We start from the raw sequence: 10,039 nt of genomic DNA, 5'->3' as shown, positions 1-10,039 counted from the left end.
TACCCTACTTATTTCCAGCCGACGACTGAGGAAACAGAGGAAACTGGAAAGCTGTCCACAGATAATCTGAGTGGTAATGTGTGGAAGCACAATAGATGGAAACGTCTTATATAAATATGAGGCTCCTTGCTAAAAATGCAACTTCCCAAGTCACCTGTTAGCTTAGCACTGCAGCATGAACAAACAGAACCATGTCAATCCTACAACAGAGTTGAGGGTTAGACTACGCTGGATGAGTTTGAATCAGGTCTGCACGATGCGAGGAAAATATGCGATAACGTTGACTGTCGCGATGAAAATATTACTTGCAAGAATGCAAAAATCAGGAACTACACAGGGCCAATTACGAGTGGCCATATCTTTGAAACTAGGGCTGCACGAGGAAAAAAATATCTATTTGCGATTATTTTGACTGATATTGCGATTGCGATATCATTCAAGATATTGGAGGGAATTATCATTTTTGTTTCATTATTGTCAATTTCATTGAAAAATATAATTAAAATAAAAAAATTATTGAAGTTAGATTTTTTTTTTAGCTTTTTCTTTAGTCTGTAGGATACGATTTATAGGCGGGGATGTCTCTGCAGTAGCCTGGCTCCGCCCTCCTACGTACTTACACTACATTTTCATTTCCCTTCAGTACTCCGTCTGGGTTCACGGTATAGTCTTGGGTTTTCTCCAGCCAAATGTTTGGCGGTCCAATCAGTGAACAGAGGGGAGTGGCTGAGAACGATGACATTGAGGCCATCCGCTAGAGTTCCGGCGGAGAAAGATGCGAGCGAAGCCATTCGGTCCGTTTGTGGCAACGCTGCCGAATATCCAGAAGTTAAAGTCAGAGCAAGAACAATCTTTGCTGAGTTTTAGTTGGTGGCCATGATGTTGTGGCCCTCCCCCCCCCACCCACGGGGTTCGGGAAAAGTTAGATTTTCCAGCTCGCTCCGTTAGTGGTGAAGGAGTTGGCTAAGGCTAACGCTAGTGATGCTAATGCTAAATATAAGCCTTGACGGTCTCCCCTCTTGTTGCACATGCGCATGACATGCGTCACGACCAAACGTTAGCGATTGGTTACAGCAGATCCAGAGTGGCTCTGGGCAGATCCAATAGTTTTAAACTTCAACAGAGTACCCGCCTTCAAGGAAGTTAACACTTGTCAATGGAGAGAGGCGAGAAATGTACGAGAGTCTGGTAGGACCACGCTATCTCTGCAGCACCACGATACCTTATTTTAGAATGGTTTGCCACATATTTTGCCTTTAACTATTATTGCGCACCCCTGCGATTTGGATATTGCACTAGTTCATATTTCGATTTCGATAAAATCGCGATTAATTGCGCAGCCCTATTTGAAACACAAGAAGACTAAAGAAATCATCCACTCAAATGTATCGAACACTCAGCTCTTTGTGCCTGGAATACGTTTTGTAGGTTCCTATTCATGAAATATTGAAGCAGATTTTGATCTACATGAGGTTAGTAATATGACTGCAGGCCTTTTCAAAAGACAAATAGGTCAAACTGTACTCTGCAGTGATGAGTTACCGTGGGAACCAGGATCAATCGGCATGCTATTTCTCACTGCTCTGTGTGTCAGAGTGATCAGCATCATTGACTGGGCCCCGGGGACTCAGCAGCAGGCCGATCAGTCAACGGTGTCCATGTGTAGACCAGACGCTGCTCTCTGATTGGTGACGACGCTGCTTTGGATACCCCTGCATTCGTTTAGAAGAAAACCTTTGGATTTGAATGACCTGCTGCCTTTGTTCTTTTTGAAGGAAGGCTCTATGTGTGCTACTACTACTGCTACTTGGACATGCCAAGCTGGCCACATGGCTTCCAAGGAGCAACCACGTGAGGGGGACGGGGGGAGTGGGGACCCAGTGTTGCTGTTCAGGGTTTTGGTCTCTGTGCACCTTATGCCTACCATACACTGGAAGACTCAACTAAAGACAATCATCTCACATCTAAAGTTAAAGACATGTCCTAATATGTAAAGACTGGGGATCTTGCAGGGTCACACATTGCAAGACTACAACTAGATTTATTTTGAAAAAATTAACCAAGTTAGCTAGCTACCGCTAGCATTAGCTGGTAACTTAAAGCTCCATTGTGTAATGTTTTTTGAGTTGATTCTTAGCAAAAAAAACTTTTGTTCTTTCACAAATATGTGCTCATTCACGTGTAATTGCTTCCACCAACTAACCAAAGTATTCTCGTAAGCATAGCAGTGGCAAAATTTCTGCCACCACAGTATCAGAAATAGGGCTGTACAAAAAATGTAGTCGCAGTTGCTTTTTAAATGATCCTGCTGACATAGTGCACCTCCATTGGCTCCCATTGCAATTTAACAAGTAGAACTATTCAGAGGTTATTGGGCCCGTCCAGTTTAACTCCACATACTGTTGTGTTGATGTGGGGAGGACGGTTGTTGTTCAGACAGACCTGCCCCCACTGCTAAAAAAAATCCTAAAGGAAACACTGCATAGAATCTGCCATTCAGAATCATTCAGAATACATACGAGCGAGTCGCTTGTAGTATTCTGCCATGTTGCGCATCCATCTTTAAAATGCATCAGCCAAAGAGGGACATACCTCCGCGTTTCGCGCTTTTACAGTCAGTGGCGCCGTGATGAATGCAAGGGGGAGATTACTCGATCTGCCGGCAGATTTGAAAGCCTGTTGAAGATAGAGGATCACGCTGATACTTTACTAACACTAGCTTGCATTCGTTTGGGAACCTGATAGCTGATGTTAGCAACGAAATGGTACCACAATAACGAAAACGTATAACTATTATTACACTGGAAGGAACACTCAACGGACAAAGTCGTACTTCTTGGAATAATACGGCCACCGTAGGAGTTAAAATGATCGGAATGGGAGGGGCTAGAAAGTAATATTCAGTTGGTTGTCATATACAATTTCACCGCTAGATGAGAGAAATTCTTACACAATGTAGCTTTGAGGCAAAGTTTGCAGATTTCCTGTTCTGCCGTACATGCAGATGAATGTCTCCAGTAGGGCTGTGCTCGATAGAAGAAATTCTTAGTCGACTAACACTCATTCAATTGTATCGACTAATCGATTAGTTGATTTAATCGACTGATCTGTAAATCTGAGTTTCTCCACAAAGAGTCATGCAAAAGCACCACTTTAATTCTTGTGTTTACCAGAGATGTGCTCGTACTTTTCTTGGAAATAAGTCATTCAGCATGAAAAAAAGCATAAAACATGACTAATCGACTAAAGAAATCTAAGTTGACTAAGACCAAAACGACCGATTAGTCGACTAATCCACTAAGAGGGAGCAGCCCTAGTCTCCAGTAACCGGAGGGAGACTACCGCTGGATAACTCACTTCACAAGGGTTGAATATCAGCAACTCTACCTCATTAGCGTTTAGCTTAGCGCGGTGCCATGGCAACCATAATCAACACTGGCTCTAGCTGTTTGCTGCATCCTGTTTGGTGCCGGAGGGAGCGCACCCATGGGTTGTTGACAATGTTCACATGATTTAACTTCACTACCAATACTTCAAACTTAGGATAATATCAAACACGTTCGATTTTGTCTGAATGTCCAGACGGGAGAAAGACTGACTGGGACTGAGTTTTATGACTTCCTTACACCAAACGATGGAGACGACGGGAGAGCCCCGACTCCAGCAAGACTCTCAGGATTACATTCAGATATTGGAGGTATTAGTCTGCGACAGTGGAATCGCTTGAAAAGTCCTTTGGTGTAAGGTCTGCTTTATTAGGGCAGAATATGCGTATTTTAGTTTGGTAAAAATACATAGTGGGGGGTATCATGTGTGTGGGGGGGGGGGGGGGGGGGGGGGAAAAAGGGGGGGGGGGGTGGTGGGGGGGAAAAAATTTTTTTTTTGGGGGTTTATATATATATATATATATATATATATATATATATATATATATATATATATATATTTTTTTGTGTGTGTGTGCATATTATAGGTTTACAAAGTGAAAAAGCCCAAAGTCCACCCCAAAGGGACTTACCATCTCCAACAGAAAACACTGTTCACCAACTGCTCCAAACAGCTCTATTGTAGTCCAGCCTTTACTTCAGAGTGGTAATGTGGTCACTTTGTAACACATGTTATAATGCTTGCTTAGCTGCTAGCATGGCACTCCCTCATACTCTGCTTCTGACTGGCTAGTAGTCCCAACAAAGATGGGACAGAAGTGTGATGTCTCACTCTGTAGCTAAAACAGAGAGCTCAACACACAGGGTGGAAAAAAGGAGCTGCAGCAGTGTGCAGTACAACAAAAATATGGTGTTTTTTTAAAATTAAACCATGTAAACCTTTTCTGATATAACCTCTAAATACAAGTATGAACCTGAAAATGAGCATAATATGAGCACTTTAAAGAACACCAAAAGTCAGTCTTTTTGAATTCTCCATTGTATGTAATTTCACAGTCTTAAGAAACCATCCTGAACTAATTTAAACAGGCGTTTAGTAGGAGATAAACTTGCTGAAATGGTCTCAGACATGGTTTAAAATGTGTTCTACAGAGCTCAGTCTGACTCTAACTTGTTCCCCGCTGGCTCATGTCTCCGTGTGTGTGTGTGTGTGTGTGTGTTGTGTGTGTGTGTGTGTGTGTGTGTGTGTGTGTGTGTGTGTGTGTGTGTGTGTGTGTGTGTGTGTGTGTGTGTGTGTGTGTGTGTGTGTGTGTGTGTGTGTGTGTGTGTGTGTGTGTGTGTGCACTGGGAGAGATGTGTGTGTTGATAGTCAATATCTCCACACAAATGTCTCTGCCGGCAGCTGCCTCTGCTCATCTCTCCATACAGGAAGTGCTCAGGCCCCTTGATCTCTGTGAATTAGCATGTCACTGGCTTTTTAATATCAGGGAATGGTAGTCATTGTGTCTGAGTTGGATTGTGTGCCGCGACTGACTTCACTCTGCTCTGATGAGCGTTCAGGGTTGCGTCAGGGCTTTTTGGACTGGAAGGTTGCCAGTTTGAACCCCTGGCCTGTACAAACATCTACTGCTGAGATGCTCTGCAGGGTAACCGAAGAAGCCTGTGGTTGTGCAGGGCAGCTCCCAGTGTGAACATGTGGAACTGTAATTTGAAGCAGGGTTTGGCTGTCTGGAGAAAGAAAGGTCAGAAAGTGACTTTCCTCTGATGGAATGAAAAATGAAATCACTTTTTTGCTGTATTTTTGTGATTTTGATTTTGAAGGAATATATGGATTATAGATGATAATTTAGTTTTTTTTCTTTTTCTGAACGATATAGCCGCCCTTCGTTAACTGATCATTAACCGCTAACCGAGAAGCATGTAACGGAGTCCCCGTGCGCCTGTCCTGGAGGCTGTTGCGTGCATCGCCGTGGACACATGCAGCCACACGCAGCCACATCCCCCCCAAACGCCACTAGTTCAGCTGCGGGGTTGTCAGCTGTAGGATGGACAATTCAACCGCCAGTCCTCATCCATATAGTGGCATGTGTCGCTCGTGAAAAGAAGAGACGCAGTTGTTGATCAAGCTAACGGTACCAAAATAACCGGCATTAGTTGTGTTTAAGAAATAGATTGTATAGTCTTTATTTTTATAAATATGCCACACACTTTAAATTACTTTTATTTTACATTTTATTAGGATATTTTAAAACTGTTTAACAGTTAGTATTCTTAGTGCCAGTTAACAATGTACAGGCAAAACCCTACAATAACTCAGTGCTGAGAAGGTGTGTGTGTGTGTGTGTGTGTGTGTGTGTGTGTGTGTGTGTGTGTGTGTGTGTGTGTGTGTGTGTGTGTGTGTGTGTGTGTGTGTGTGTGTGTGTGTGTGTGTGTGTGTGTTCACATGTTGGCTTTCCTTTGTGGAATTGTATGAGCTCTGAGAATGTAACAAGGCAACAGTGACCGAAGCTGACAGAGCGGCAAGGGAAACAAGAGAGTGTTTCGGTGTGTTGTCTGTGGTGATGCTTGTGTGTGTGTGTGTGTGTGTGTGTTTGCGTGGGTGAAAGTGGCCGTGTTGTTTATCTAAAGTATAATCATCATATGCAGCCAGGCTACTGGGGAGACGCGGAAAGAAAGATTTGTGTGTCGTGGTTTACAGCAACTGAACTTCCGAAGTGTTGGTCCGCCCATATGAAGCCACACATTCATAACAAGGTGTCCTGGCAAATAATAGTCTTCTCTAAGTATATCTTGCTACTTGCATGGTTGAGTTGACACTTTACAAGTACTAATTAAAATATTCCAAAACAGTTACTGTGCTGTGCGTGATGTCAGAGTTTTCAGTTCTAACGTTAGCATTAGTCCATTTGCCTTTTAGAGTAGCTCTTTAGTCACACTAGCCTCAGTCATGCAAACCAGTAGTTATTTTGTTAGGAGTCCTGTTAGCCCATCAGCTCTCATGCTAGCAAGTAATATACAGATATGCAACATGATAACATAGAAGTAAAAAAAAAAACCTGCTTTTCTATAGTTTTAATGCCAGACTAAACTTAAACCTACAGTAACTAGTTATATACTCATTAGTTAGATTTTGTTTTTTCCTATTAGGTGATAAACTGGGCTATCTCAGAAGAAAAGCTTGTGAACATGTTAAATCAGCATTGCATTTGTAGCTATATCTCAGGAGCATTGATTCAGATCAGTGTTAAACCATTGGCTGAAACTTTGCCTGATTTGAATGGAAAAAGGGCCAGCTATCAGAAAAGAGGTCAATTATTAGACCGTTCCGAAAAAACTAGCATTTTGGTCTTATTTGTTAGTAATATATGTTTTCAAATGAAATAGGACTTTTGTATTTTCTCTCCATAATGACAAAAAGTTAGTAGGATTTGATGATGTATTTAGATACTGTCGCTCTTTCTGGAGCAGGATGTAAGGGACTCATTGAGCCAGGGTCTGCTGGGTTACAATCTGATGGCCCTGGGCGCTGTTAATTATTTAATTGGAGCAGAGGAAGACTGAATTATTAATGAGAGGATAGAGGGGAGATACATAATTATAGACAGACAGAGAGACAAGAGTGTCTGGGGGATGGGTTGTAAAGGAAAGGAGGTTAGAGGTGGAGACCAGCCGACGGTCGGAGGAAGCAGGAAGTAGCATGAGAGTAGATATTTGACACAGTCCGTTATTCTCAACACTCTCTTCCAGCTTTTTGGAGGGTTTTGTAAGAGTTCATCCACACTCCAAAGTCCTCTCTTAATCTGATAAGATAAGATAAACACTATTGTTCCACAATGTGAACATTTTGGCTTGGGCCAACCCCCCATGCTGCTGCCATTACCATTACAAACACACATACAGACATACAACATACATGCATAGATGTTAGTTAACCAACAACACAGCAAAGTTCCTAAAATCTGTCTTAGTCTTTGAACAAACTGTGGAACTGGAAACAGATCCGGGTTTTATATTTAGCCAGTCGTGATCCATCAAATATTCCCTAGATCAGGCCCAATCCAATTATACCAGCATCAAGCTTTTATTACTATTACGGAAAGTTCCTGATTCAAAGACACACTTCACGCTCAAAATGACCGTTTTTGTATATCAATTACTCACCAAGTGTTGCCTTGAATTCATGAAGGTTTTTGTTGCGTGACTCCACGGTGAACGGAGAATCAAAAACTGGAGAAAAGTCTTGATGAATTAAGTCGATGGGGGTCCACGTTTAACAGAACTGAACTATATCGAAACATAATTTACAAAATCGCACAACTCGTGCAGTATGATCTAAGTCTCGTTTTATGCGTCGTATGCTCAGAACTTCCCAGTCTCCAGCTTGCGGATGCGCACTACTCGTTCGCACATATGATTAGTGTGCATGCGCAAGCTTTTAAGACAAATACCAGAAGTGTTGTAAACAGTTAGTTATAGTTTTGTTACCAAATGAAGCCTCATCAAGCTTAGGCTACGTTCACACCGCACGTCTTAACGTGTTAATTCAGATTTTTTGCTCACATCCGATTTTTTGTTTGGCTGTTCACATTATCTTTTAGAATGTGGCCTATATCAGATTCCAGTGTGAGCTGTTTGCGGTTTCGAACTGCCCCGCATGCGCAAAAGCACAGTAACAATGACATCAGACGCACTAAAGTTAGGGAGGTTATGGAGGAAGTAAGCATTTTGTGTGTGTGTGTGTGTGTGTGTGTGTGTGTGTGTGTGTGTGTGTGTGTGTGTGTGTGTGTGTGTGTGTGTGTGTGTGTGTGTGTGTGTGTGTGTGTGTGTGTGTGTGTGTGTGGAAAGTGGGCAGAGGAGAGATAGAGAAAGAGGAAGCAGACGTGTTGTATGCAACCAGAGCAGAGGTGGTGGAGTAAGTTTAAGTTTTGTACACAGTGTGTGCGGTGTCCGAAATAAACCCCAGACTGAAAGCCAAGCTCATTCATGTGCTCACCAGAAACAGGATTTTAACCCCGACGTTATTCATGTTATAACGTGGGCCCTGGAGGTAACCAGTCTCACCTGGTTTTCTGACCACAGTCGGAAGCGAAGCAATCAGGAAAGGTTAACACTGAACATTTTAACAGCTTATTAATGTTCGCTTGTTGCCCCGTGTGCGCTGATGCCCTCATCTGTTGACATTTCCGAATGCCTTCCTACAGTTGCTTAATAAAAGAGTGCTTTCCACACAAAAACGTAGCCTACATGTGTCATTAGTATGAGTATGTGTGTCGGGCTCGGACACAAATTTCTTAATGCCTGTCGGGCTCGGGCCTGGTTCGGTCAGAAAAATTTGGACTCTACTGCCCAGGCATATCACCATCTTTCGGGTCCTATCACACGCGGTCACGCTCCACCTCCCCCGACGGTGAGGGATCCCACCTCAGCCGGCACGCGCCAGCCCTCACTGTCATTGCGCCATGGGGTTTTATCGACCCAAAGTCTGACCTGGTCACATGACCCCCCCCCCCCAAAAAAAAATCAGACTTTGGACACTTTTGCCTGCAGTCTGAACGTAGCCTTAGTGAACTTTTTCTTTATTTTAGTGGGCTCCACTAGGCGCTCTTGGTTTAAAGGGTCCATCTAGGGACGTGCATTGCAAATTAGCTTAGGCTATAAATGCTGTGGTGTGTGGCATTGATCAATGCTACATACCGGTCCCTTTACAAATAAATATAATAAAATAAGTAAGAAAAAGCTCAAGGAATGGCAATTCAGTGGGCTTTCAACACATTGTTGAACAGAGAGCCATCTCATGGGCTCAGAAAATGAAGAAAATAGTTCACTAAGCTTAATTTGGCATTACATCAAGGCCAGTGTATGCTTCTGTGTTAAACCGACGCCGTGGGTACGTACTTAGGTACGTGGAGATACGCCGTAGCCTGACGTGCCCCTCTCAAAAAATGGAACTACACGTCTCCTTCGAGGCTAAAGTTTGAAGTCCCTCTAATGGACAGAACGTGTAATAACAACCACATGCTGATAGTGGCATTGGCAATGCATAAGCCTGAGTAATGTATATCAAAAATAGGCAGAACATTTGAAAAATAAAAGAATGAAATTCAAATTGTACTATAGAGGAAGATTGACCACTCTATTGAAGTCAAATTATTCAACACTTACTGGAAACTGACTCCAGTTCTGTGGAAAGGAACAAAAATACAGAGGAATGGAAAGTTGATTCAGCTGCTGCCAGTCACTGGACTGTCCCACTGTGTGTGTGTGTGTGTGTGTGTGTGTGTGTGTGTGTGTGTGTGTGTGTGTGTGTGTGTGTGTGTGTGTGTGTGTGTGTGTGTGTGTGTGTGTGTGTGTGTGTAATGAAATAGAGAAATGTGAGAAATAGATGTGGTGGTTTTGGTGTGCTTTTATAGCCATGACGGAGGTGTTTGTGTGGGTCCTCTTCCTGTTTGTCATCCTGGGTGTGTGTGTGTGTGTGTGTGTGCGTGCTTATCGCTGTAGTGTGTGTTGTTTTTTACAGTGTGCATATTTGCTTATGCTGTGGTTGCATTTGTGTACAGTATGTTTGTGTGTGTGTGTGTAGTAAGACAGAGGTCAGTGACTGTCCTGTACTTCCTGTGGAGCGCAGCAGGGCTGACGGCTCTGACCTTCCCCGT

The 10,039-nt window shown here is 43.0% G+C and overlaps 1 protein-coding gene across 1 annotated transcript in view; it reads left to right on the top strand.

Moving 5' to 3' along the window:
* The window catches only part of LOC120565714 (cadherin-2-like), a 111,794-nt gene that overhangs the window by 9,234 nt on the left and 92,521 nt on the right, over positions 1 to 10,039 (top strand). The window lies entirely within an intron of this gene.

This window comes from Perca fluviatilis, chromosome 9 (genome assembly GCF_010015445.1).
Source record: "Perca fluviatilis chromosome 9, GENO_Pfluv_1.0, whole genome shotgun sequence".
NCBI lineage: Eukaryota > Metazoa > Chordata > Actinopteri > Perciformes > Percidae > Perca > Perca fluviatilis.
Note: the sequence above shows the minus strand (reverse complement) of the source record. Positions and strands in the feature narration are given on the sequence as shown.